Raw genomic sequence first — 26029 nt, 5'->3', positions numbered from 1 at the left:
TTGGACCAAAAACTAATAAATACAATTCATTGTTCAATTGTGTATAACAAAATATTGGTCTTTTAAGTAGCTATATCTAAAAATTAACCGATTTGAACCATGTACTACACGGATGTCGAAATGCTTAGCATAAGTCACTGTGTAAAATTTCAGTGAATTCGTATTATAAATGTGACTTTTTTGGGATCAAGACTATAAATCGAGATATCGGTCTATATGGCGGATCTGGACGGATCTGGGTCGAATTTGAAACGGATGTCGAAGGGCCTAACAAAACTCACCGTCCTAAATTTCGGCGTCATCGATCGAGAGACCGGGCTATATGGCAGCTATATCCAAATCTGGACCGATCTGAGCCAAATTGACAAAGGATGTCGAAGGGCCTAACACTACTCCCTGTCCCAAATTTCAGCATAATCTGGTAATAAATGTGGCTTTTATGGGCCTAAAACCCTAAATCAGGGGATCGGTCTATATGGCAGCTATATCCAAATCTGCGCCAAATTGACGAAGGATGTCGAAGGGCCTAACACAACTCACTGTCCCAAATTTCCGCAAAATCGGATAATAAATGTGGCTTTGATGAGCCTAGGACCCTAAATCGTAGGATCGGTCTATATGGCAGCTATATCCAAATCTAAACCGATCTGGGCCAAATTGACCAAGGATGCCGAGGGGCCTAACACAACTCACTGTCCAAAATTTCAGCAAAATCGGATAAAATATTTGGCTTTTATGGGCCTAAGACCCTAAATCGGAGGATCGCTCTATATGGCAGCTATATCCAAAGCTTTACCGATCTGGGCCAAATTGACGAAGGATGTCGAGAGGCCTAACATAACTCACTGTCCTAAATTTCAGCAAAATCGGATAATAAATGTGGCTTTTATGAACCTAAGACCCTAAATTGGAGGATCGGTCTATATGGCAGCTATATCCAAATTCAGACCGATCTGGGCCAAATTGACGGAGGATGTCGAAGGGCCTAACATAACTCACTATCTTAAATTTCAGCAAAATCGGATAATAAATGTGGCTTTTATGGGCCTAAGACCCTAAATCGGCGGATCGGTCTATATGGGGGCTATATCAAGATATAGTCCGATATAGCCCATCTTCGAAATTAACCTGCTTATGGACAAAAAAAATAATCTGTGCAAAGTTTCAGCTCAATATCTCTATTTTTGAAGACTGTAGCGTGATTTCAACAGACAGACGGACAGACGGACGGACAGACGGACGGACATGTCTAGATCGTCTTAGATTTTTGAGCTGATCAAGAATATATATACTTTATAGGGTCGGAAATGGATATTTCGATGTGTTGCAAACGGAATGACAAAATGAATATACCCCCATACCCCCATATACCCCCATATTCGGTGGTGTGTATAATAAACTGTATGCGGTGGAATGTATGCCTAGACTTTTTGTTCTGTCAGAAAACACGCAGGGGATGTCCCCTATGAATGCAGTGCATTGCTTTGACGAGAGGAAATTAGGAATCTGAGGGGGGAAAATGATGTAGTGCTTATTGACCTTTGTCTTAAGTCTTTGGATGTCAAAGTGGGTGGGAAAAACATTAGCCGGAAGTCGATTCCACATACGAACGGTTTGGGCGAAATAAGAATTCTCTCCATAATGCAGTATGCTGTCCGCAGCACAATGATTTACAAATGGGTGTGAGTTCCTGGAATGTCTAATATCCCTGACATACATCCTTACATCAGGAATAAGAAGGCGAATGTCAGACGAACACACACCACGAAAGTACCAATGGAACAGCACCAAGCAACCCACATTGCGGCGATTATGAAGGGAGAGTTGGATACCCCACTGTCCCCAATCAACGCCATCGCTCGTTAAGAAATGCTCCCATTGTATATTCCTTGACAGCTAGAAAACCTTCTATGCCGCCCACTAGATCATGAAGGACTTTTTCTGAGGAACTACCCTTGTTTTTCCGATTCGAAACTTTAGATCGCTTAAAGAATTCCTGTGAATTTGGATAAAGGCTAAAGGCTATTGACAAAAACGCATTAAAAATATGAAAATTTCTATAACCTTCTTGCCGTCTGCCTAGACTTTGTGCTTCTGTGAGACCTTTGTGTATAAGTACTCAATCTTTTACAATATTGTATTGCATGACTTAAACCAAAAAAAACTTTTTTAAAAACACATATTCTTTTTGTCTTTCTAGGTGAGGAGGCCAATTGAATGCTAGAAATAATTTAATGAAAGGTATGTAACTATATTGTGCAATAATAAATGGCGATTTTTAAGCGTCTTTTCAAATTTGCATCATATATTGAAAATTTTTATTGGAATCGACACGTTGGCCTTTGGCATTTTCTTTTTTAAAATAACCATATGTTAATGTTGCTCGATGCTCCGGCTCAGCTGGTCCATTCTTAAAGTCGCGTATCACGGCTCGATATCATTCATCGATGACTGTAACATTTTATCCTTGGTCGCATTTGAAGATTAATGGACCGATGATGCCACCAGCCCAAAAGGCCTTACTACGAATATTGAGATTTTATGCGAACATTACGCTTGCTTGCAGCACCTCTCTCTAACACAGCTTCCATCCACTATTCACCATTGGCGTCGGGTATCCTGGTCAATATCGGTAGTTTTTGACATTATCTACACTGTGGCAAAAATTTAAATTTTTGTTGAAATGTACGCTTTTTTGATCAAAATCATAATACCATAAATCACAAGCCAAACGTTGGTTTTTAATATTAAGAGCAAAATAACAAATGATACTATAATGTGGCATCCGTCGATATTTCGAGGAAATAAGAGGAAAATTATTGCACCTTCTATTCACCCAAGAAGTCAAATCGAAGGACTAATACATATGCGAGTTGTATCCAAATCAGAACCGATATGGCCCATTTGCAATCCCCAACGACCTACATGAAAAGAAGTATCTGGGCAAAATTCAAGTGGCTAGCTTTACGCGCTCGGCCGCTTTCGTGATGTCGGAACACTAGCCTGGCTAGATATATATACTTTATAGGTTTGCAGATAAATCTTCTGGAACCTCTAAAAATAGCTACAATCATTGGCAGATTAACTTTCTTAATAACAATTATCATGTCAACTGAGCTAATAACACTGTGGAACCGATTCTGGATCATGGTCTTAGGTGTGGGAAATTCCAACTTTAGGTGAGAGGTTAAAGCGTCTTACATTTGTGAGGCGTTTGTTATAATAACCTAGATCGAAGACAGATTAACCAATCTCTCAAAATTTCTCAAATATAACTCGAGTTTATCTGGTTGGCTGTTGGACAGCTATCCAGGTATGTCGATACTATCAATACACTCAGAGAAATTTGTTAGTGAAACAGCAAAAATGTTTACTGTAACAGCTGAAATTCTGATAAATTGGGACAGCAGTAATTATTTTCAACAGCAAACATTTTCTGCTGTTTGTAAATGGTAAAAGGCTAAAAAAAGCTCAAAAATGTCATAAATATTGATTTATCATTTATCATTGCAGGATATTGTTCGGCTTTAGACAATTGTTTAATGGTTTCTATTCGAAAAATAGTATAGCAAAAAACATTTAAAAGTCAGCAAAAGTGTGTTGTTGCTAAAAGTTGTGATTGGTTTCCCGTTTCATTTTCGACCAAAAAAAAAATCATCAGCGGGAGATGTCAAATAGATCATGGTGCTTTGCAACCGGGTACTTTGCCATTTGGTTATGGACAATTTCACAAAAAGGGTACTTTAATTTTGAAAAATAGTAACATTCATTCAAACCTAATTAAATTTTTAAAAGTAATTAAATTTTTCAGTGTAAATACATATTGTATTTTTTGCATTAAGGAAAAATAGAATGAAATTATTGGATTGTAACCGCCTTACTCATAACCTTCCATAAAATACGATTTGTGATAAAAATTATCGATGAAAATTTTTGGTAAGCAATTTTTATTTACAGATTATATAAAATTATTTTTTTTTTATATTATTGCATCTAGTACCCCATAATATAAGATATTTTTAGGTTTTGGTGTTGGATCGAAATTCATGCTATAATCATTAATTTATAGTTGTGCACGTCCTGCGAAATTTAACATTTTCATCCATGCACATGCCATCGCTCACGCACACATATCAAATCGTAGTAATGAAGTATGTGCTGTTTGATAGTAGAATCGGAAACGGAAACTATTAACTGAAAACAAAAAACTACTGTTTATTTTCTTCGTTATTCGATTTTTCCATAGTTTGGCTTCCAAACATCAATTTCCCGAAGCGAACCAATTTAATACAGTGGAACCATAATTTATGAAATTAAAGGAAGTTGTTCTTTATCATTCCATGTGCCTATATTCCTGCACAGCACTTTTTCGCTATGGAACTTGTGAATTTAATTCACTAGGAAACTTCAACAAATGAGTGGAAACTTGAGAAAGTAATTTTCATTTGTTCTTTGGGTCCCCAACAAACCGTAAAAGCAATGTGAAACAGATTTTTAAATTAAATTAAAAAGTATTGCTGTCAAACAATTCAACAAGACCACAAACGAATAGATTTGTGTTTGCGTTTATAGTAATTTAAATGTTTAGGAGGAGACTGTTTCCGCAAAACTTTCTCTCCCGTCTATAACATTCGTGCTGCAGTTAATCCGTCGAAGTCTTTTCTCAACCGCAGATTTTACACTACATATAAAAAGCCAATGGTGGTCGTTTTATTTATGTTACACTGTTTATCTATCTATAGTTTTATTAAACTTATTGTTATTTTCAGGGTAGAGAGGAATTTAATGTACACAGTACGCATGAGTGTGGGCATGTGTTTGTCTATTCACTATTGACTTCCTTTGTTAACGAATAATCGTCCGTTTGGATGATTACAAGGAAAGGTTTTACAGGCTTGCCACATTATCGAACAAAAAAAGTTTGTGGTAGAAAGCTGACACAAAACAAGTAAAAAGGCGTTAAGTTCGGCCGGGCCGAACTTTGGATACCCACCACCTCGGATATATATGTAAACCATCTTTCGTCAAAATCCGGTGCAAAACTCATACCTATATATATATATATATATAGCTATATCAATATATGCTCCGATTTGGACCAAATACTAATAAGTAAAAGTCATTGTTCAATTGTATATAACAAAATATTGGTCTTTTTAGTAGCTATATCTAAAAATAAACCGATTTGAACTATATACGACACGGATGTCAAAAAGCATAACATAAGTCAGTGTGTCAAATTTCAGTGAAATCGGATTAAAAAAGCGCCTTTTATGGGGTCAAGACTTTAAATCGAGAGATCGAGCTATATGGCAGCTATATGCAAATCTTGATCGATCTAGACCAAATTGCAGAAATTTGTGGAGGGGCTTAACTTAACTCTTTGTCCCAAATTTCGGCAACATCGGACAATAAATGATCGGACTATATGGCAGCTATATCCAAATCTGGACTGCTCTGAGCCAAATTGACGAAGGTTGTTGAAGGGGATAACACAACTCACTGTCCCAAATTTCAGCAAAATCGGATAATAAATGTAGCTTTTTATGGGCCTATGACCCTAAATCGGAGGATCGGTGTATATGGCAGCTATATCCAGATCTGAACCGATCTGAGCCATATGGACGGAGGATGTCGAAGGGCATAAGACAACTTACTTTTCTAATTTTCAGCAAAATCGGATAATAAATGTGGCTTTTTATGGGCCTAAGACCCTAAATCGGAGGATCGGTCTATATGGCAGCTATATCCAAATCTGAATCGATCTGAGCCATATGGACGGAGGATGTCGAAGGGCGTAAGACAACTTACTTTTCTAATTTTCAGCAAAATCGGATAATAAATGTGGCTTTTATGGGCCTAAGACCCTTAATCGGAGGATCGGTATATATGGGAGGTATATCCAAATCTGAACCGATCTGAGCCAAATTGACGAAGGACGTCGAGGGGCCTAACACAACTCACTGTCCCAAATTGCAAAAAAATCGAATAATAAATGTGGCTTTTATAGGCCTAAGACCCTAAATCGGCGGATCGGTCTATATGGGGGCTATATCAAGATATAGTCCGATATAGCCCATCTTCGAACTTAACCTGCTTTAAACAAAAAAAGAATCTGTGCAAAATTTCAGCTCAATATCTCTATTTTTGAAGACTGCATCGTGATTTCAACAGACAGACGGACGGACATGTCTAGATCGTCTTAGATTTTCACGCTGATCAAGAATATATATACTTTATAGGGTCGGAAATGGATATTTCGATGTGTTGAAAACGGAATGACAAAATGAATATACCCCCATCCGTCGGTGGTGGGTATAAAAATTTACAAAGATCGAAGATGTTTTTGGAAATATTAGAAAAAATAAACAAGTTAATTGACACCGAAAAATTGCAGCCTTTGAAATAACGAAATCAGTGCATAACGAATAACGAATAAGTGAAAGTGGACTGGCAGCAAATGGAGATAAGGAACAAAGACACTCAATACACGGCACGGATACTTGTTGTATGACTCTGAGACATTGGTAATTGCGAAAGCAGATATGAACTTGGAGTGTTCGAGAGATATATGGCGCAGTCTGCGTTAACCCGGATCGCCCTGGAGTTGTCATATGGCAACGCATACATTTTTAAGAGTTTTTACAGTAGTTTAACTTAACCAGTAAGGAAGGGCAAAAGTCGGGCTGTGCCGACTGTATAATACCATACACCTACCCTATAAATACAATGTGGGACCTACATCCAATTCTGAATCAATTTTGATGGACTTTGGCGAGCAAATATATTGACAAATGACAACATTATGTCAAAATACCCAAAATCAGACGAACATATATATGGGAGCTATATCTAACCGGCTAGATTGGTCAAACAATGCGCTTGCAGTGGCTCTTGGGGTGAAAATCTGGCCATATACATATATGACAGCTATATCTAAAGAGCTAAACCGTTCAGATTTATCTGAACCGATTTCGAGCAAACTCCTCAGATACTGTGGCAGTCGTCTAGGAAAGCGTTTTGCTCTTGCTGTGACTCTAGAAGTTAAAATTGAGCTATATCTAAATCTAAACCGATTTTCATGGAATTCACTAGTAATATTGAGAGTCGAGAGAATATCAATCCTGCCGAATTTCAAGAAAATCGGTTAACAAATGACCATTTTATTGCAATATTACTGCAAATCGGACGAACATATATATGGGAGCTATATTTAAATCTGAACCGATTTTGACCAAACTCCTCAAATATTGTGGTAGTCGTCGAGGAAACCGTTGTACAATATTTTGGCAAGATTGGTCAATAAATGTGCTTGCAGTGGCTCTAGGAGTGAAAATCGGGCGATATATATATATATATATATATATATATATATGAGAGCTATATCCAAATCTGAACCGATTTCCAAGAAATTAACCAATAAGTATACAGATCGGCTTAGAATCACTTACCGATTAGATTTAGCTATGCCCGTCTGTCTGTCCATGTATTTTTGTGATCAAGTTACAGGTCGCATTTATTGTCCGATCCGAGAATCGTAAAAACATCTTTCCTGCCAAATTTCGAGAGAATCGGTTAACAAATGGCCATTTTATTGCAATATTACTAAAAATCGGACGAACATATATATGGGAGCTATATCCAGATCTGAACCGATTCTTTCAAATTTCCATAGGCTTCGTCTCTAGGGCGAAAACATGCCTGTACCAAATTTTAAGACGATCTGATGAAAACTGCGACCTGTACTTTGTACACAAATTAACATGGACAGACGGACAGACAGACAGATAGACAGACAGACTAATATAGCTAAATCGAATCAGAAAGTGATTCTGAGTCGATCGGTATACTTGTCAATGGGTCTATCTCTCAACCTTTTGGGTGTTACAAACTAATTCACTAAGTTATAATACCCTGTACCACAGTAGTGGTGTAGGGTATAAACATTGTAACGATTTGACATTATGAAGTTAAATTGCATGTGAGAAGTGCGTATTTCAAACAAGTGGTCATTTGTCATCATTTTTGGAATAGTTAATGTCCAAAGAATAAGTCGTGAAAAATGGATAAAATAGAAATTTACCAAAAAATATTAGGGTGATTCCGGTTAATGGAGAATTTAGGCGTCGTATGAACCACGAGCTGCATGACGTCGATAACATAGTTAAACGTAACAAAATACAACGCAAAATGGGAAAAAACTTGCGATTTAATGAGATAAAATATAAACTTTGTTTTTCTTGTATGAATGAGCTTGGTTATAATTTTTGTTGCTGTAAATGTTCTAAATACTGTGGCGCAGAGGTTAGCATGTCCGTCTTTGACGCCGAATGCCTGGATTCAAATCCCGGCGGGAACACTGGAAAAAATTTCAGCGGTAGTTATCCTCTTACTAATGCTAGTTATATTTTTGAAATTCTCTACCAAGTGGTGTCGCTATGCGGCACTCCGATCGGATTGGGTATAAAAAAGAGGCCCCTTATCATTGAGCTTAAACTTTGTTCGGACTGGACTCATTGATATGAGAGAAATATCCCCTATTCCTTAGTGGAATATACATAGGAAATTTGTTTATTAATTTAGATGTTCTAAATACACCGTTTCCATAAAAAGTTCGTATTTCGGTAAAACATGTAATTTCATTGTTAATACAAATTAATTAATTATAATTTTGTATGAATGAAACCAACATAATTTTTTGTTTTAATCACTTTCAGAGTCTGAGTTTTATGTTGATTTCCATATATCTGGTACCAATAGTCCAAGTACGTCTTTTGTGAAAAGTTCACTATTTCGATGATAAGTTGATGCTTTACGTGACAAAGCTGAAAAGGTCTTCGATAGTATTTTCGCTCAACATTTTTGTAGTATGAAGTTCCGAAGAGCCTTATTTCTAGACTCCAAGCATTCCTGTTGGTAGAGCTGCACATTTGCTTAACTCAGATTTTTGTGTAAACTTGAAGGCATAGAGTTTAAAGAATAGGTTTGTAGTTTCTTGAGCAATCTTCTTAAAGGAATCTGTATTGCATACACACGTGCCATAGTTGGAAGGATGGTACTTAAATTACGATTTAATCTTCATCAACACAAGTTATTGATGGAAAATTGGGTAAATGTAAGGATTTTTTTACCCTACACCTCCACTGTGGTACAGGGTATCATAACTTAATGCCTTTGTTTGCAACGCTTAGAAGGAGAAGAGCTAGACCCATTGATAAGTACACCGATCGGCCTAGAATCACTTCCCGATTAGATTTAGCTATGCATGTCTGTCTGTCTGTCCATGTATTTTTGTGATCAAGTTACAGATCGCATTTATTGTCCGATTGTCATGAAAGCTTGCAGAAGTCTCTTTTTTGGTCCAAGAACGTATGCTGTTGATTTTGAACGAAATCGGTTCTGATTTCGGTATGGCTCCCATATATATCTTTCATCCGATATGACCTTTTAAAGTTGTAAAAGCCACAATGTTGGTCCGATCTTTAAAAATTTTGGCATGAGGTGTTCTATTTAACGTTCTCATATGTGTGAAAAATTTCATAAAAATCGGTTCAGATTTACATATAGCTCCAATGTATATATTTTATCCGATATAAACTTTTAAGGCAGTAAAAGCCAAAATTTTGGTTACATCTGTACAATATATTGGCACAGACTGCGATATGACTCCCATATAATCTTTTATCCAATATGAACTTTTAAGGATGTGGAAATCCAAATTTGTTGTCCTATCGTAGGAAAATCTTACAAGGTTCTATTTAATATTTCAATAGGTATACAACTTAAAGTCTGACTAGATTTCGATATAAGTTCTACAAATAAAAAGTACTACGTACTCCAGGTGGTGTAGGGTATTATACAGTCGGCTCCGCCCGACTTTTGCCTTTCCTTACAGGCTTTTTATTATGTAGCTGTTGCTTATGATTCATCCATAGCAAAACCTGAATGACATCCCTTTCAATCACCTTTTAGAACTTACTTGTGCAGCCACCAAGTACTGCTCTCAACACGTATTATGCAGTTAACCTGATACCGCAAAGGATTTATAGGGGCAACAAGGCAATGGCTAAACATGGGAAATCAAAACAAGAATATCGTTCTCTACGGTAAAATCAATACTTTGGTTTCACCATACGTCATGGCGACGTTACATCAACGTTCTGTCCTTTAAAGCGGCCAACCATTTCATTTTGAAGATGTCGCGTGGGTCGGCACTCAATTTTTGCACACTCTGCGCTCTCGTCACTAACGGAAACCCCAAGTCCTACGGCAAAATGTTTATTAACTGGAGAATTGTTATCAGAATCAATGCTAGGCTTAAGCCAATGCTAAGAAGGCCACCGTAACGATGAGGTTAGCATGTCCACCTATGACGCTGAACGTCTGGGCTCGAGTCCTGGTGAGACCTTCAGAAAAAACTTTTTTCAGCGGTGGTTTTCCCCTCCTAATGCTGGCGACATTTGTGAGGTACTATGCCATGTAAACACTTCTCTCCAAAGTGGTGTCGCACTGCGGCACGCCGTCCGCCTCGGATATAAAAAGGAGGCCTCTTATCATTGAGCTTAAACTTGAATCGAACTGCGCTCATTGATATGTGAGGAGTTAGCCCCTGTTCCTTAGTGGAATGTTCGTGGGCACAATTTACATTTACGCCAAACTTCCAAAAGTACCATTCGCAAAAAAACAGTCCGCAAGTTTTTGTAGCTAAGGTTTACAAAATTTTATTCTACACAAGACGTTCTTTTAGTAAAAAAACCAAGTCAAGACAACCATGCTCAACCATACCTACAAAACCCTTTTCTAAAAACAAGAATTCGAAAAAATAACCCATTTCTATATTTAGCTTGGCTGGAGACTAATAAAAATCATTAATAACATAATGGGGCGGCCAGTGTTGCCCCGGTGGACAAAAATAAAAAAATCGAAAATTGTTATGAAATGTTTTACCAATCTATTAGAAAAACCTTTCAAATAAGAAGATTAAAAAAAAAAAAACAAGTAAAGCGTGCTAAGTTCGGCCGGGCCGAATCTTATATACCCTCGACCAAGGATCGCATTTGTCGAGTTCTTTTCCCGGCATCTCTTCTTAGGCAAAAAAGGATATAAAAAAAGATTTGCTCTGCTATTAGAGCGATATCAAGATGTGGTCCGGTTTGAACCACAATTAAATTATATTTTGTAGACCTGTGTAAAATGTCAGCAAATTCGAATAAGAATTGCACCCTTTGGGGGATCAAGAAGTAAAATAGAGCGGACGATTTATATGGGAGCTGTATCAGGCTATAGACCGATTCAGACCATAATAAACACGTATGTTGATTATCATGAGAGAATCCGTCGTAGTTGTTATTGCCTTTATAGCACTTTACTGTCGGTAAAGATGTTCCTACTCGACGTCCTCCTCGAGAACAGGCATATTTCAGTCTTCTCTGGGATAACATTGAAAACCGTGGGTTAAGCCCAGTCATTTGCCACAGGCAAGACCCCTCGGGCTGATTCGGATCCTTTTCCTTAAGAAGTATTATAACATCATCTACATAGCAAACGGATTCAAATCCCTGCTCAGTCAGCATCCGTAATAGGTCATTTGTGTTGGTCACCTACAGAAGTGGCCATAAAATGGCCCCTGTGGCGTGCCCTGTGCCACTTTCTTCCCTTATATTTATGCCATGGGACACACTATTTATCTACCAGTTCCTTAGCATATGGTTTATCCAGTTTCTAAGGACCGGATCCAACCGGTACTGGTCTAAGTATTGAATCAGTGTGTCGGTCCGCACATTGTTAAAAGGCCCCTCGATGTCAAGGCAAACCGCAAATGTTTACGTTTTGACATCGAAGAATTCTTCTATTTTATGCACAACCTCGTGCAGGGCAGACTCCACCTACCTTCCCTGCTGTTTGTATTTGAGCAGTTCGCTGGATGTCCTACTCTTTATCATGGTATCCACAATGCATTCCATGGTTTTGAGTAGAAAGGACGTAAGGTTTATGGGTCTGTAGGCCTTTGATGTCGCATAATTTACCTTGCCGGGCTTGGATGTAAACACCACTATTGACTTCTAGCAGGCATTCGGAGTATATGCAACTCCTAGGCATGCTGTGAAAATTTTGGCCAGATGAGGCGCCAGATAGTCCGCCTCTTTCTGTAATAACGCCGGAAATATTCTATAAGGTCCGGGTGACTTAAATGTTTGTAGCCCCTCAGGAATTCCTTCAACAAAAATTCCGTATTGATAAACCTTCGATCAACATCATTATTCCAAGATTCCGATGTCTCCCTGAATCCCGTTAAATCCTGTGGAAAATGCGTTTTCATCAAAAGTTTCAACATGTCCTTCGTTGTCGCTGCTCTCACTCCCATGTCGTCTACAATAGTTTCAGTTTTTGAGAGAAACTTTTTATCTTGGCGGCGTCATTACCGCTTTCGATCTGTTCGCAGAAATGCTTATAGGAGACACGTTTTGTCACTCTGGTAATCTTATAGTATTCCTTGAGCCATTTATAATATCCGTCCCGATATACTTCCGCTTTTTTACGATGTGCTCTGTTAAAAATTCTGCTGATCTCTTTCCCAATATTGCGAATCTCCCCGGCCATCCAGGGCTTTACTTGGGTTGAATTTATTTCCCGAAGAGGACAACTATGTTCGAAAGAGTCTTCTGTTCTTAGACAATCTGAATTATATTGGCCAAGTCTTCTTCTGAGTAGTCTTCCCAATTTTGCCCAGTTGGTTTCAACTCATTACGGAAGTTTATCGGTTTCGGCCCTCGCCGTGCTATTCTATACCTAATGTCAGAGAAAGTGTGTTCCATAGAGACCCCCAATCCTGAACCTCATCGATTAGATTTTCCGAACATATCGTCACATCTAATACCTCTTCCCTAATCCAATTCCCTAATAGCCTGTATTGAGTTCTCCGTCCCTGTATTGCCTGATGTTTCAATTCTATAATCTTTGCCTATCTTAGTCTTCCAAAAGACTGCCTCTTCTGCCAATTCGGCTGCAGTAATTGTCTCATTGACACTATCGCTGTCTGAATCCGAGACAGAAACAGCACCTTTACTTAAAGGCAGGGACCAACTGTGCATCCCTATGGTTTATCCGTCTCTTCCTCATTTACTAGTCTGGCGATTAGTTGTCCGCCCATTACATGCATACGTAGAGGATATGAGCACCAACAAAAGGCAACAAAACAATTTTTATATCGAATACAAAAAGCACGAGAAAATTTAAAATTCGTGAAACTCTTTGAACAGAACTCGTAGAAATCGTTCCAAATCTGTGATTCAAAAACTTATTTTGTCTAAAGCATTTATGCATTACAGCATATTATCCAGTTTAATGAGCTTGTACCCTTTTATTATATTTCTTAAAATGGGGATACCAACCAAATACTTTCGGAAACCAATGCAATTTTCATGATGACGATGCAAAATCTTACTCAGATGTTGGGGATATTTTTAGTGTTCTATGTTGACATTTCCCAAAAATACATCTGGCAAGGCTAAGAAACTTTTTTCCATTTTTTGTTGTTTGGGCATTCTTTGTGCTTTGTTTGCACAATTGCCATTAATGGTTAATAGGACTACATACGAGTATTCATGTGGCCATAACCATGGAGCACTTAGTCTCTTGGAAAGACTTTTAGTCGAAATCACTTACCGCCCATGCCAAACTCATCATGAAGTTACAAAAGTATCGCATAGCCTTCGACTGGCGTTTACTTAGGGTCTATCATTATTTGGAATAGTTTCGCTTCATCGTCTAATGTTGTTGTGTTTACTTTCCTTGGTAAGTAAGGCGCCCTTTTTTCCTAGCTTCTGGGGTAGAAAGGAATAAATTTTGTTTCTTTATTCTGACTTGGCGTTTTTATGAACATTTACAGTGTCTCGTATAACAAAAGCCTAAAAAACAACATCCTCCCGCATAAACATTGGGTAGTAGTGGCATTTTTTAATGTCTTTGCATTTTTTCGTTTATGTTTTGTTATAAAAAAATTGCCATTGGATTAAACGATAATTTAATATTTTCGAAAGGAGGACGAGTCTGGCATATCATCGTCGAATGTGGGCACACTCCCCCATGGTCGTTGTCACCCAAAAAAGTTATACGGGCCAATGCAAACAAACTGCCAAATATTTGTTCCATTTTTTTTTTTCACAAAGACAACATTGAAAACAAATCCATTCGGACATATTGAACACAGTGACATGAAATGAAAGGTAAGCATGCCCTTCGTACCCAAGTTAGCTCCAACTTTTGAGCATTAGTCTAAGTCGTACCAATCTGTAAGCAGTACCCCCACAGACTGGCAACATTTCGAGGCTACATCTCAATAGGCACTATGTACAATGATTAACTGGACATTTACATATTTAGAACGTGTTGCTGAAAACATTACCATCATATTGTAGAAGTTATGACAAATTTCGCCCATCCATTTTCATCCAATGAACACGAAATGTGACATTCCATGAATACGACTATTATTGAGGGCGTTTATATTTTATTAAACCCACGCCACGCCAAGCCTCGTAGTGGAAGGCAAAGCAAATGTCCTTTAAAGCGTTTTGGTTGAATTCTCAAAATGATAAAAATGTTCCCCCGAGTCTCCATTTTGGCCGCATTTCCGCATAAAACGTTCGCTTATAAAAGAGCTAGGCATTGCTCAAGACAAATCACTGGTGACATTGGACATTTTAGCTGGTAATTAGTAGGCACTGGTTAATAAATAATGGTTTTGTTTTGGCCAAAATTTAAATGAACGTGAGTGAAATATTATCCAATCAGAATATATACAACGCTAACGATAGTCACTTTGGCAGTATTCTTTGTCAAATTTATACGCTTTAGTATACCTTTACTTAGATTGTCTTTTGTAATAGGATGATGCAATATTTTATTCCAAAGGGATATGGAACCGATAAAGTAATTACTAACTTGTTGTTTTCGCGAAAACATAGAGTGATCCATCATAATAAAAAACTAGAGGCTCAAGAAGTCAAGATCCCAGATCGGTTTATATGGCAGCTATATCAGGTTATGAACCGATTTGAACCATATTTGGCACAGTTGTTGGATATCACAACAAAATACTACGTGTCAAAATTCATTCAAATCGGATAGGAATTGCGCCCTCTAGAAGCTCAAGAAGTCAAGTTCCCAGATCTGTTTATATGACAGCTATATCAGGTTATGAACCGATTTGAACCATATTTGGCACAGTTGTTGGATATCACAACAAAATACTACGTGTCAAAATTCATTCAAATCGGATAGGAATTGCGCCCTCTAGAGGCTCAAGAAGTCAAGACCCAAGATCGGTTTATATGACAGCTATATAAGGTTATGAACCGATTTAAACCATACTCGGCAACGTTGTTGGATATCATAACAAAACACGTCGTGCAAAATTTCATTCCAATCGGATAAGAATTGCGCACTTTAGAGGCTCAAGAAGTCAAGACCCCAGATCGGTTTATATGGCAGCTATATCAGATTATGGACCGATTTGAACCATACTTGGCACAGTTGTTAGATGTCATAACAAAACACGTCGTACAAAATTTCATTCCAATCGGATAAGAATTGCGCCTTCTAGAGGCTCAAGAAGTCAAGACCCAAGATCGGTTTATATGGCAGCTATATCAGGTTATGGACCGATTTGAACAATACTTATCACAGTTGTTGGATATCATAACAAAACACGTCGTGCGAAATTCCATCCCAATCGGATAAGAATTGCGCACTCTAGAGGCTCAAGAAGTCAAGACCCAAGATCGGTTTATATGGCAGCTATATCAGGTTATGGACCGATTTGAACAATACTTATCACAGTTGTTGGATATCATAACAAAACACGTCGTGCGAAATTCCATCCCAATCGGATAAGAATTGCGCACTCTAGAGGCTCAAGAAGTCAAGACCCAAGATCGGTTTATATGGCAGCTATATCAAAACATGGACCGATATGGCCCATTTACAATACCAACCGACCTACACTAATAAGAAGAATTTGTGCAAAATTTCAAGCGGCTAGCTTTACTCCTTCGGAAGTTAGCGTACTTTCGACAGACAGACGGACGGACGGTCGGACATGGCTAGATCAACATAAAATTTCACGACGATTAAGAATATATATACTTTATAGGGTCTCAGACGAATATTTCGAGTAGTTACAATCAGAATGGCGAAATTAGTATACCCCCCATCTTATGGTGGAGGGTATAAAAAGAAGTAAAATAGAGAGATCGATTTATATGGGAGCTGTATCGGGCTATAGACCGATTCAGACCATAATAAACACGTATGAGAGGAACCGTCGTACAAAGTTTCAGGCAAATCGGATAATAATTGCGACCTCTAGGGGCTCAAGAAGTCAAGATCCCAGATCGGTTTATATGACAGGTTTATCAGGTTATGAACCGATTTGAACCTTATTAGACACAGTTGTTGAAAGTAAGAATAAAATATGTCATGCAAAATTTCAGCCAAATCGGATAGGAATTGCGCCCTCTAGAGGTTCAAGAAGTCAAGACCCAATATCGGTTTAAATGGCAGCTATATCAGGTTATGGAGCGATTTGAACCATACTTCGGGGTTTTGCCTATGGTATATGACTGGGCTAAACCCAGGGGTTTCAATGTTAACCCAGAGAAGACTGCAATATGGCTATTCCCGTGGAGGACGAAGGAGGGCCAATTTGAGGCACCACGTTTCCTTATTAATACAATACTATGGAGTGATCTTTGATAGGAAACTTAATTGGAAGTGTCGCATTCAGGAACGTACTGAGAAGGCTCACAGATGTTGGGCACTATGTAGAGGTGCCGTGACTCGAAATGGAGCTTCACTAGTCCACTGGCTCTACAGGAGCGTGCTTAGACCAAAACTTACTTACGCCTCAGCAGTTTGGTAGACTGCGATGATGAAAAAGTGCAACGTTAGGATTATACAACCTCATCGCTCTTGGCATTGGCGGAGCGATGAGGACCACGCCCACAAGGGCACGGGGGACTATTCTAGATATCAACCCATTGACATACATATGAAGTTTGAGGCAGCCACAACGGCTATGAGACTTAAGGCGATGGGAGAATGGATTGAGGATGAGAGCAGCTCATTTCATCGCGGTATAATCTAGGCGACGATAGGGAACCTGGAGGGAGGGGAAAAGGTTTCCGATAGGATACCTGAAACGACACATGAGGTCGAGTGCGAGGCACTGCTGCCAACGGCACAGTCTGGGATTGACGGAACCCTTGTATTGCGATTTGAAAGATGATGTTACACGGATAGATCAAGCAAGCTAACAAACCGATTACTGGCTTAGGGGCTGATTAATATCCGCATCATCTTTTCAACCTTACCTAATCTAACCAGGGTTTTTGCTGTAAATATATATCCAAATTGGCTAGAAAATTGGCAAACACGGGTGAACCTAACCTAACCATGGTTTTTGCAGTAAATATATATCCAAATTGGCTAGAAGATTGGCAAACACGAGGTCAAGTCTCTATATAGAGATATCGGTCTATACGGCAGATATATCCAGATCTGAACCGATTTAAGCCAAGTTGCAGAAAAATGTCGACGGGGGAAATACAAATCACTGTCCCATATTTCAGCGAAATTGGACAATAAATGCGCCCTTTATGACTCCAAAACCTTAAATCAAGAGATCGGTTTATATGGCAGCTATATTCAAATCTGGACTATATTCAAATCTAAGACCAAATTAAAGAAGAATGTCGAAGGGCTTAACACAACTCACTGTCCCAAATTTCGGCGATATCGGACAATAAATGCGCCCTTTATGGACCCAAAATCGAGAGACCGGTCTATATGACAGCTATAAGCAAATCTAATTCGATCTAGGCCAAATTGCAATTATATGTCGAAGGGCTTAACTTAACTCACTGTCCCACATTTCGGCGACATCGGATAATAATGCGCTTTTTTGGGCCCAAAACCTTAAATTGAGAGACCGGACTTTATGGAAGGTTTATTCAAATCTGGACTGATCTGTGCCAAATTGATGAAAACTGTCGAAGGGCCTGATACAATTCTTTATCGAAAATTTCATCATAATCGGATAATAAATATGGCTTTTGCGGGCCAAAGACCCTAAATCGGCGGATCGATCTCTATGGGGGCTATATGAAGATATAGTTCGATATAGTCCATCTTCGAACTTAACTTGCTTATGAACAAAAAAAATGGATCTGGGCAAAATTTCAGCTCAATATCTCTCTTTATAAAGACTGTAGCGTGATTTCAACAGACAAACGGACGGACATGTCTAGATCGTCTTAGGTTTTTACGCTGATTATGAATATCTTCATTGGGTCGGAAATGGATATTTCGATGTGTTGTAAACGGAATGACAAAATGAATATACCTCCATTCTTCGGTGGTGGGTATAATAAACAAATGTTTTAGATAATGCGAATGCGAATGGGAGTAAAAAGTGAAGTACAAAATTATTTTGCAATCAAATTCGTATTTTAAGCTTGGTTGAATCTTGAAAGTTCACTATTTTGGTTAAGCGAAAATTATACATTTAAAACAAAATTGGATTTTGCAAATAAAATTATACATTTTTAAATTAATAATACTATTAAACCAGAGTTTATTCAAATAAAATCTTTTCGTAAAGTATTCACGGGAACTGGTTTTTTCTACCACCTAATGCAAATAAAACCTTTCTTTTATTTATTCTCCTTGTACCTGATACGTTGAAATTAATCTTTAAAATATCAACTAGATTTAAGGTCACTCCCATATACCTAAAATGAGGAATTGTGTATACCAACCAGGGCAAAAGAATCGTAAGCACCAAATCATGGTAAATTTTACTACCATTTAGTTCAATTTGGAAGAAAATTGCACTAAATGGTAGTAAATTGGGGTTAATTTTTTTTGTGTGTACACAGGCGTTGTTGAAAATATTGTAAACATGTGAGGTTGATTTTGTGAACGCGCGTTGTTGTTTCATGCATGTGTATGTATACTCACATTGTTTATACATAGTCGGCTGTGGTGCTTTTGTGAACACACAGTCATGGGATTAATGGAATACAGGTTCGGTTCTCAGCAGCACACAAAAACTTTATACAATCCTTAATAAAAGTTTTGCTCGCGTGACAGAATCTGAACGCCTGTGGACTATTTTAATTTTTCCATACAATACTATTTTTGTTACCAATAACAAATAAAGGACAATAACCTCAATTTCAACATTGGTTGACGCTACCGAACAGTACGGTTCAAATCGGTCTATAACCTGATATAGCTCCCATGTAAACCTATCTTCCAATTTGACTTCTTGAGCCGATCTTACGATTTGACTTCTCTGAGCCCCTGGAAGACGAAAATTTTGTGTGAATTATACACAAATTTGCTATTATATCTACCAACAACTGTGCCATGTACGGTCCAAAGCGGGTTATAATCTGACATAGTTCCCTTATAAACCGATCTCACAATTCGATTTCTTGAGCCCCTGGAAGTCGAAAGTCCGATTTATACACAAATTTGTCCGAGTTAGCTACAATTTTACAAATAGTGTTCTGTTATGTCTCCCAAATCAAATCGGTCTATAACTTGCTATAGCTTCCATATATACCGATCACCCGATTTGACTTCTCAAGCCGTTACAACCCACAATATTTGTCCGATTTGGCTGAAATTTTGCATTTGATGCTCCGTTGTGGATTTCGACAACTGTGCCAAGTACTGTCTGAATCAGCCTGATATTGCTCCCATGTAAACCGGTCCCTCGATCCTCCTTGTCGGTTCCTAAAAGCTAAATTTTTAGCAGAATCGATGTTGGTGGGTTCCAAGAACAGTGTTTTCTACGTCCCATTATAACATAAATTTTAGTTAAACTTTTTTATATTCAGTTCTCATTACTTTATTTAATTTTATTAAAAATCATTCATACTCAATGACATCAAAAATATTTAATTTATTATGAGCTTACATTTCTTCTTCCATACCCTTCGAAATACTCTTAGAATAACAGTTAGTTTGGATGTTCATATACCAACAAATTTGACTAGTGAAAATATGAGTTGGTAACACTCCTATGTTTTTGAACACAGCTGTAAACCCTATACCACAGTAATGGTGTAGGGTATAAAAAAGCTCTACTGATCGACATTTACCGTTTGATCTGACGTATATGTTTAGCTCTTCATTTTACTTGGGTCGTGGTTGGTTTTGCCGTTTGCACATGAATCTGATCCTGAGATTTGAACTCTGCTGGGGTCAATTGGTATGTGAAGCATATTTACACCTTTGTTTAATGTTTTTTCATCGTGTTTACAGTACCAGAGGTTGTTGCAGTTGTCACCATCGTCTCATCGTACAAGTATAACCCGTCAGATGTCCTCACTTCGAAATTCCATTTGCTGCCATCATAAAATCCACAGACAAGAACCACTAATTTATGCGCAGCAAATCACATGCGTAACACATATAACGATGAGTTGGACAGCCGACCCACATCATTGTCCTCTCTCCCTCACATAGCAGCGAAAGAATTAAATGGAAAATCTGTGTCGCTAAATATGTGAAAATTTGCATTTGGCACTGTGTCAGCATCAGAAATGAGCTCAAGGTTCACATGCGAGTATGTCAATAAATCGCAAAGAAACGTTTTTTCTTTCACAAAAGCAGTAACTTTTGCACATGTGTCATTGGGATTTTCCCTAATGGATACAGTGCATAGAGGACAGAAAAGTAGAATAAGTGTCCATTACTGGTAAGTTTCCACCATGGGTGTCACACAAAAACTTCACATTCATGGTGAGTACACCTTCGGGAAATTAGATTTAGAGGCATTTTAGAAATAGGTATCATTGGAATTGTAGTCATGGCACTTGCTTTGGAGCGATTTATTAGACCATTCATTTGTCGTTATAGTGTTAGTAAATTAATGACTCTCCCCTCCCCACCATGTCTTGCGGAGGCAAATGAATGAGATTATTTAACCAGAATTGATGAACAAGACCCAAGAGTTTCATATTCAAATGATTTTTGTTTAATTAAGATCCCACCTACAATTCCATAATGCTTCATTATTCATTCGCCGTGGTGGTCTTGCTGAGCTTTCTTTCATTTTAAGTCGCAGCATCATGAATTAAAACGTATAGCCATAAATGGTGGAGGTTCGCCTTGTCCAGATTTCTCGTTGCCTGCCTGCATGCTCATTCGGACCCTTCAGGCGATATGTCCCAGCAAAGAGGTTTATGCTGTCTTCTGGTAGCTCGACTAGTCCATGGTCCACCAAGTTGAGTAATATCGGCAATTAAGCTCCTCAGCTCTTTGCCCCGGAGTTCTTCATGGACATAAATACTTTCATTAATTTATGTTTTTACAGAATAAAGAGAATGTGTGACAGACTCTGTGGACGAGCTAAACGAGCCAAGGAGGGATTACACGAAGATGGTGTGCGTTGAGAAGCCGAATGGCGCTAGAGAAGCTCGAAGCTGGTTCAAAGTCTCTGTGTGTGTGTGTGCGAGTGTGATTTAGCATTCTTTTGTTTTATTTTTTCTTTTGTTTGCTGTTTTATGTACTTATTATTAATATATGAAAGAAATGCTTTTGGGGCTAAAAGAGTCTCACAACAACTTTAATACATACAAGCACACACATGTCCTTTTGGTACACTGACAAAGCCACACTCAGTGGCACAACCACACTCTCTCGCACACACGCACACCATGAACACACACATCAGAACGAGCTTACGTACATAGGCAGACGCATATATTTTCCATTACAAGGGCAACAAAGAACCAAAAATAATGCGACAACAATAACTTTCTTGAGCTTCATAAATTATTGAGTTTCTCGAGAATTGTCGCCATTGTCACCGTCACCGTCCACATCTGCAGCATCGCCTATGTATATTAACAACTGTTTGGTGGATGTCGAAGCCGATGCTGGCGTTAATGGCTACGCTGGCGTCAACATGTCATCATTGTTTCGTTGTGTTCTTATTTTCTGAAGAAATTAAAAAAAAAAGTATTCATTTTATCCGGTGCACCAAAGAAGAAAGAACAACACCCAAAAGAACACAGAACAACTCAAGAAAATCTTTCTTTTAAGTTTTGTCTTACGAATTGTAATTCTTTGAAACCACACCCTGAGACACAAATTTGTCAGACGCCCATAACCGCGACGCTGGGGTCGACTACAATAGCACAATGGAATGGCAATGTTAAATGGTTGCTTGTCCTGTTTTGTTCGAATGCATGATGGCAAGAAAGGATGCGGCGACGCATCTCCTTGCGTCACATCATATTACTCCTACAGCGGCAGCAGCAACAACTGTAGAGAAATTCCCTCAAAAGCGGATTACGTTTGGGGCCTTATTTTGTCACAAGTGTTTAACTAAATGTGAAAGGGACTTTTTTCATTCACTGAGCCGCATATCTGTGAGATGTGGTAATTCCAGTTTGCATGTTCGTCCTTTTCGTTGTGTCGAAATCTTATTAGGATAATTGTCCCAAACGGACAATAGCGATGGTCCACCGGGCCACCTGGGCATCCATTGTTAATATCTTAGCATATTTTTCGTTTTTGTTTTATTTTGAACAGGAATATTAAGTGTTGGAGCACTTAATATTTCATATTTTTGTCACACCTAAATAACCGAACGGATTAGAGACCCCATAGGCTTTGGGAAAAAAAAAACAAAAGTAATGAAAGAACCTGTGTTGAAAATTCCGTCAGCGTTTATTTCTAAGAGATTACGAGTCCTTATAAAAAAACATACTCACACCCACACAAAACAACGAGAAAGAGAAATTTCTTGTAATATACCCAGAATAGTCATGGTCATTAACAGCAAATTAAATATAGAAATAGTGGGCAGTTTCTTTTAGCTTCATACAGAGCAAAATTGTGCTGGGTATTTATATATATCATGCGACAACAGTCGAGAAAAAAGTTCACAGATATCAACAAACACAGTCTGCATTAAATAAACAATTTCTTAAGGACACAGTTTCAAATTCTACTATTACTTCACTATAGTAAAAGCATTTCCCATATTTAAATGTAATTATGTGGCAATTTCATATGATTTAGTAGAGATTTTTTCTGTTTTTATTTGAAATAATTATTAAAATGTTTGCTGTTTGAGCATAAAGAACAACTGTCCCATCTCAGCGGACTTTCTGTGGCTGCAGCAAACATTTTTATTGATTTTACTAACAAATTTCTCTGAGTGTAGAACCACACACTTTAAGTATACAATTGCAAATGCAAATTCCAATAAGCAACAAGGGCAAACTTCTCACATATCAATGAGTGCAGTCCGATTCAAGTTTAAGCTTAATTATAAGGGGCCTCCCTTTTATAGCCCAGTCGGAACGGCGTGCCGCTGTGCGACACCTCTTTGAAGAGAAGTTTTTACATGGCATAATAGGGGAAATCACCGCTGAAAATTGTTTCTGAAGGTCTTGCCAAAAGTCGAACTCAGGCGTTTAGCGTCATAGGCGGACAGGCTAACCTCTGCGCTACGGTGGCCTCCCATAGGCAATTGAACAAATACCATTTATTGGTGCAAGGCCGATAGGATTGTCCATGGGACAAATTGGTCCGACCCGAGTTTGGTCTGAACAGGTGCAAAACCGGATAGGGGTCGCATAAAAACCGGGCCAATATTAATAAAAATTTCGCTTTCATTTTCCGTGTGGAATTCCAATATGAAATTAAAAATCTGTGCCGAGTTTGATCTGATTCTGGTCTTAAACAGATATAGCTCTCATATAATAATTTTCCTATTTGCGTTTTAAGTTTTGGCTAAAAAAAAAATAAATAAAAGGTGATTTATTTGGGCAGCGAACTCGCTGGCTCGTTTTCGATCACAGAGCTTTCCAAATTAACGGCCAATGAACAGCACAACAATAACCCTACATAACAACGATGGCAATATCACAACACCACAGCAGTATCAATACTACGACGATGGGACCATCATAATACGACAACACTGTCGACAAATGATTTATGTGTGTGAATGGCTGTGTGTGTGCCTCTCCAGGGTATAAACGGGCGAGGAGCTCCTAGGTGGACAAGCATATACAGGCATCGGTGAACCAGAAATATCTGTTTGCGAGTAATCTGCTATTGGTATTGGGTTATAAAAGCCTGTCTGAGTAGTCACTCTACTGCTCTCACAATCGCGTGACTAGGGGAAAACGTCCGTTGATCTCTCCGCTGGTCGTTTTCACACCGTGGACGCCATCGGCTGCGATACAACAAGTGCGCCCTCGTCGGTTAATCACCCCGCTGGTCGTTTTCACACCGCGGTCGCCATCGGCTGCGATACAACAACTGCGCCGTCATCACATTGCCTCATCGTCAGCGCTTCACCAAACCGTATTATCGTCATCGTCGCATCATCGCAGCGCTGCACCTTTAAACCACTTGGCACCGTTGTCTGGCTTTAAACCGATTAAGGCCATACTTAGCACTTATGTTGGAGGTCATAGGAGATGTCATGGTCCAAAATTCAGCCAAATGGGATAAGGCTTACGCTCTCTAGAGGCTCAATAAGTATAAACGGGAGATCGGTTTATATGCGAGCTGTATAAAAACATAGACCGATATGGCCCATTTACATTCCTAACCACCCTACACTAATAGGAAGTATCAAGCGCCTATTTTGCGTATTTCTGTAGCATACGACATTGATAATAAATATTAGTACCGTTTGTTACAAGCCTTATTACCAATTGGTTTAAATACCAATTTGATATTGGTTTTAGCACCAGATCGTAATTGGTTTTAGTACCAAACCATTATTGATTATTCCACCCCCTAATGAACAAAAAAAAAAATTAAAACAATTTTAATCTAGTTTTATTTCGATTATGAATGTTATAATTTACAACAAGTAAAAAGGCGTTAAGTTCGGGGATAAAATGTAAACACTTTTCGCCAAAATCCGGTGAAAAATTCATACCTTATGCCCCATAGCAGCTTTATCGAAATATGTTCCGATTTAGACCATATACTAATAAGTACAAGTCATTGTTCAAATGTGTACAACGTCTTTTTAGTATCTATATATAAAAAAACCGATCTGAACCATATACGACAATGATGTCGACAAGCTGAACATAAGTCGCTGTGTCAAAATTCAGTGAAATTGAAATTATAAATGTGCCTTTATGAGGCCAAAACCTTAAATCGAGAGATCGGTCTATAAGGCAGATATATCCAAATCTGGACCGAATTGCAAGTTGCAGAAAATGTCGAAGAGACTAACACAACTCACTGTCCCAAATTACGGCGAAATCGGACAATAAATGAGACTTTTATGGGCCCCAAAACCTTAAATCGAGAGATCGGTCTATATGACGGCTATATGTAAATCTTGATCGATCAAAGCCAAATTGAAGAAGAATGTCGAAGGGTCTAACACAACTCACTGTGCCAAATTTCGGCAACATCAGACAATAAATGCGCCTTTTATGGGTCCAAAACCTTAAATCAAGAGATTGGTCTATAGACAGCTATATCCAAATCTGGACCGATCTATGTCATATCGCAGAAATATGTCGAGGGGATTAACTTAATTCTCTGTCCAAGATTTCCGCGACATCGGACAAAAAATGCGCTTTTAATGGTCCTTAAATCGAGAGATCGGTCTATATGGCAGCTATATCCATCTCTGGTCAGATCTGAGCCAAATTGTAGAAAGATGTAGAAGGGCCTAACACAACTCACTATCCCAACTCACTGTTCAGCAAAATCGAATAATAAATGTGGCTTTTGTGGGCCTAAGACCCTAAATCGGCGGATCGGTTTATATGGGGGCTATATCAAGATATATTCCGATATAGCCCATCTTCGAACCTAACCTGCTTATGGACAAAAAAAGAATCTGGGCAAAGTTTCAGCTCAATATCTCTAGTATTAAAGACTGTAGTATGATTAATTTAACAGACAGACGGACGGACATGGCTAGATCTTCTTAGTTTTTTACGTTGATCAAGAATATATA

At 38.4% G+C, this 26029-nt stretch overlaps 1 protein-coding gene across 3 annotated transcripts in view; it reads left to right on the top strand.

The window, feature by feature from the left end:
• The window catches only part of LOC106082814 (protein eva-1), a 421699-nt gene that overhangs the window by 109800 nt on the left and 285870 nt on the right, over positions 1–26029 (top strand). For all 3 annotated transcript variants that reach the window (XM_059362193.1, XM_059362192.1, XM_059362195.1), the window contains one exon: positions 2201–2241. The gene's annotated coding sequence lies outside the window, so the exon portion shown is untranslated. The remainder of the gene's footprint in view (positions 1–2200; positions 2242–26029) is intronic.

The sequence above is a fragment of the Stomoxys calcitrans genome, chromosome 2, assembly GCF_963082655.1.
Source record: "Stomoxys calcitrans chromosome 2, idStoCalc2.1, whole genome shotgun sequence".
Lineage (NCBI taxonomy): Eukaryota > Metazoa > Arthropoda > Insecta > Diptera > Muscidae > Stomoxys > Stomoxys calcitrans.
Note: the sequence above shows the minus strand (reverse complement) of the source record. Positions and strands in the feature narration are given on the sequence as shown.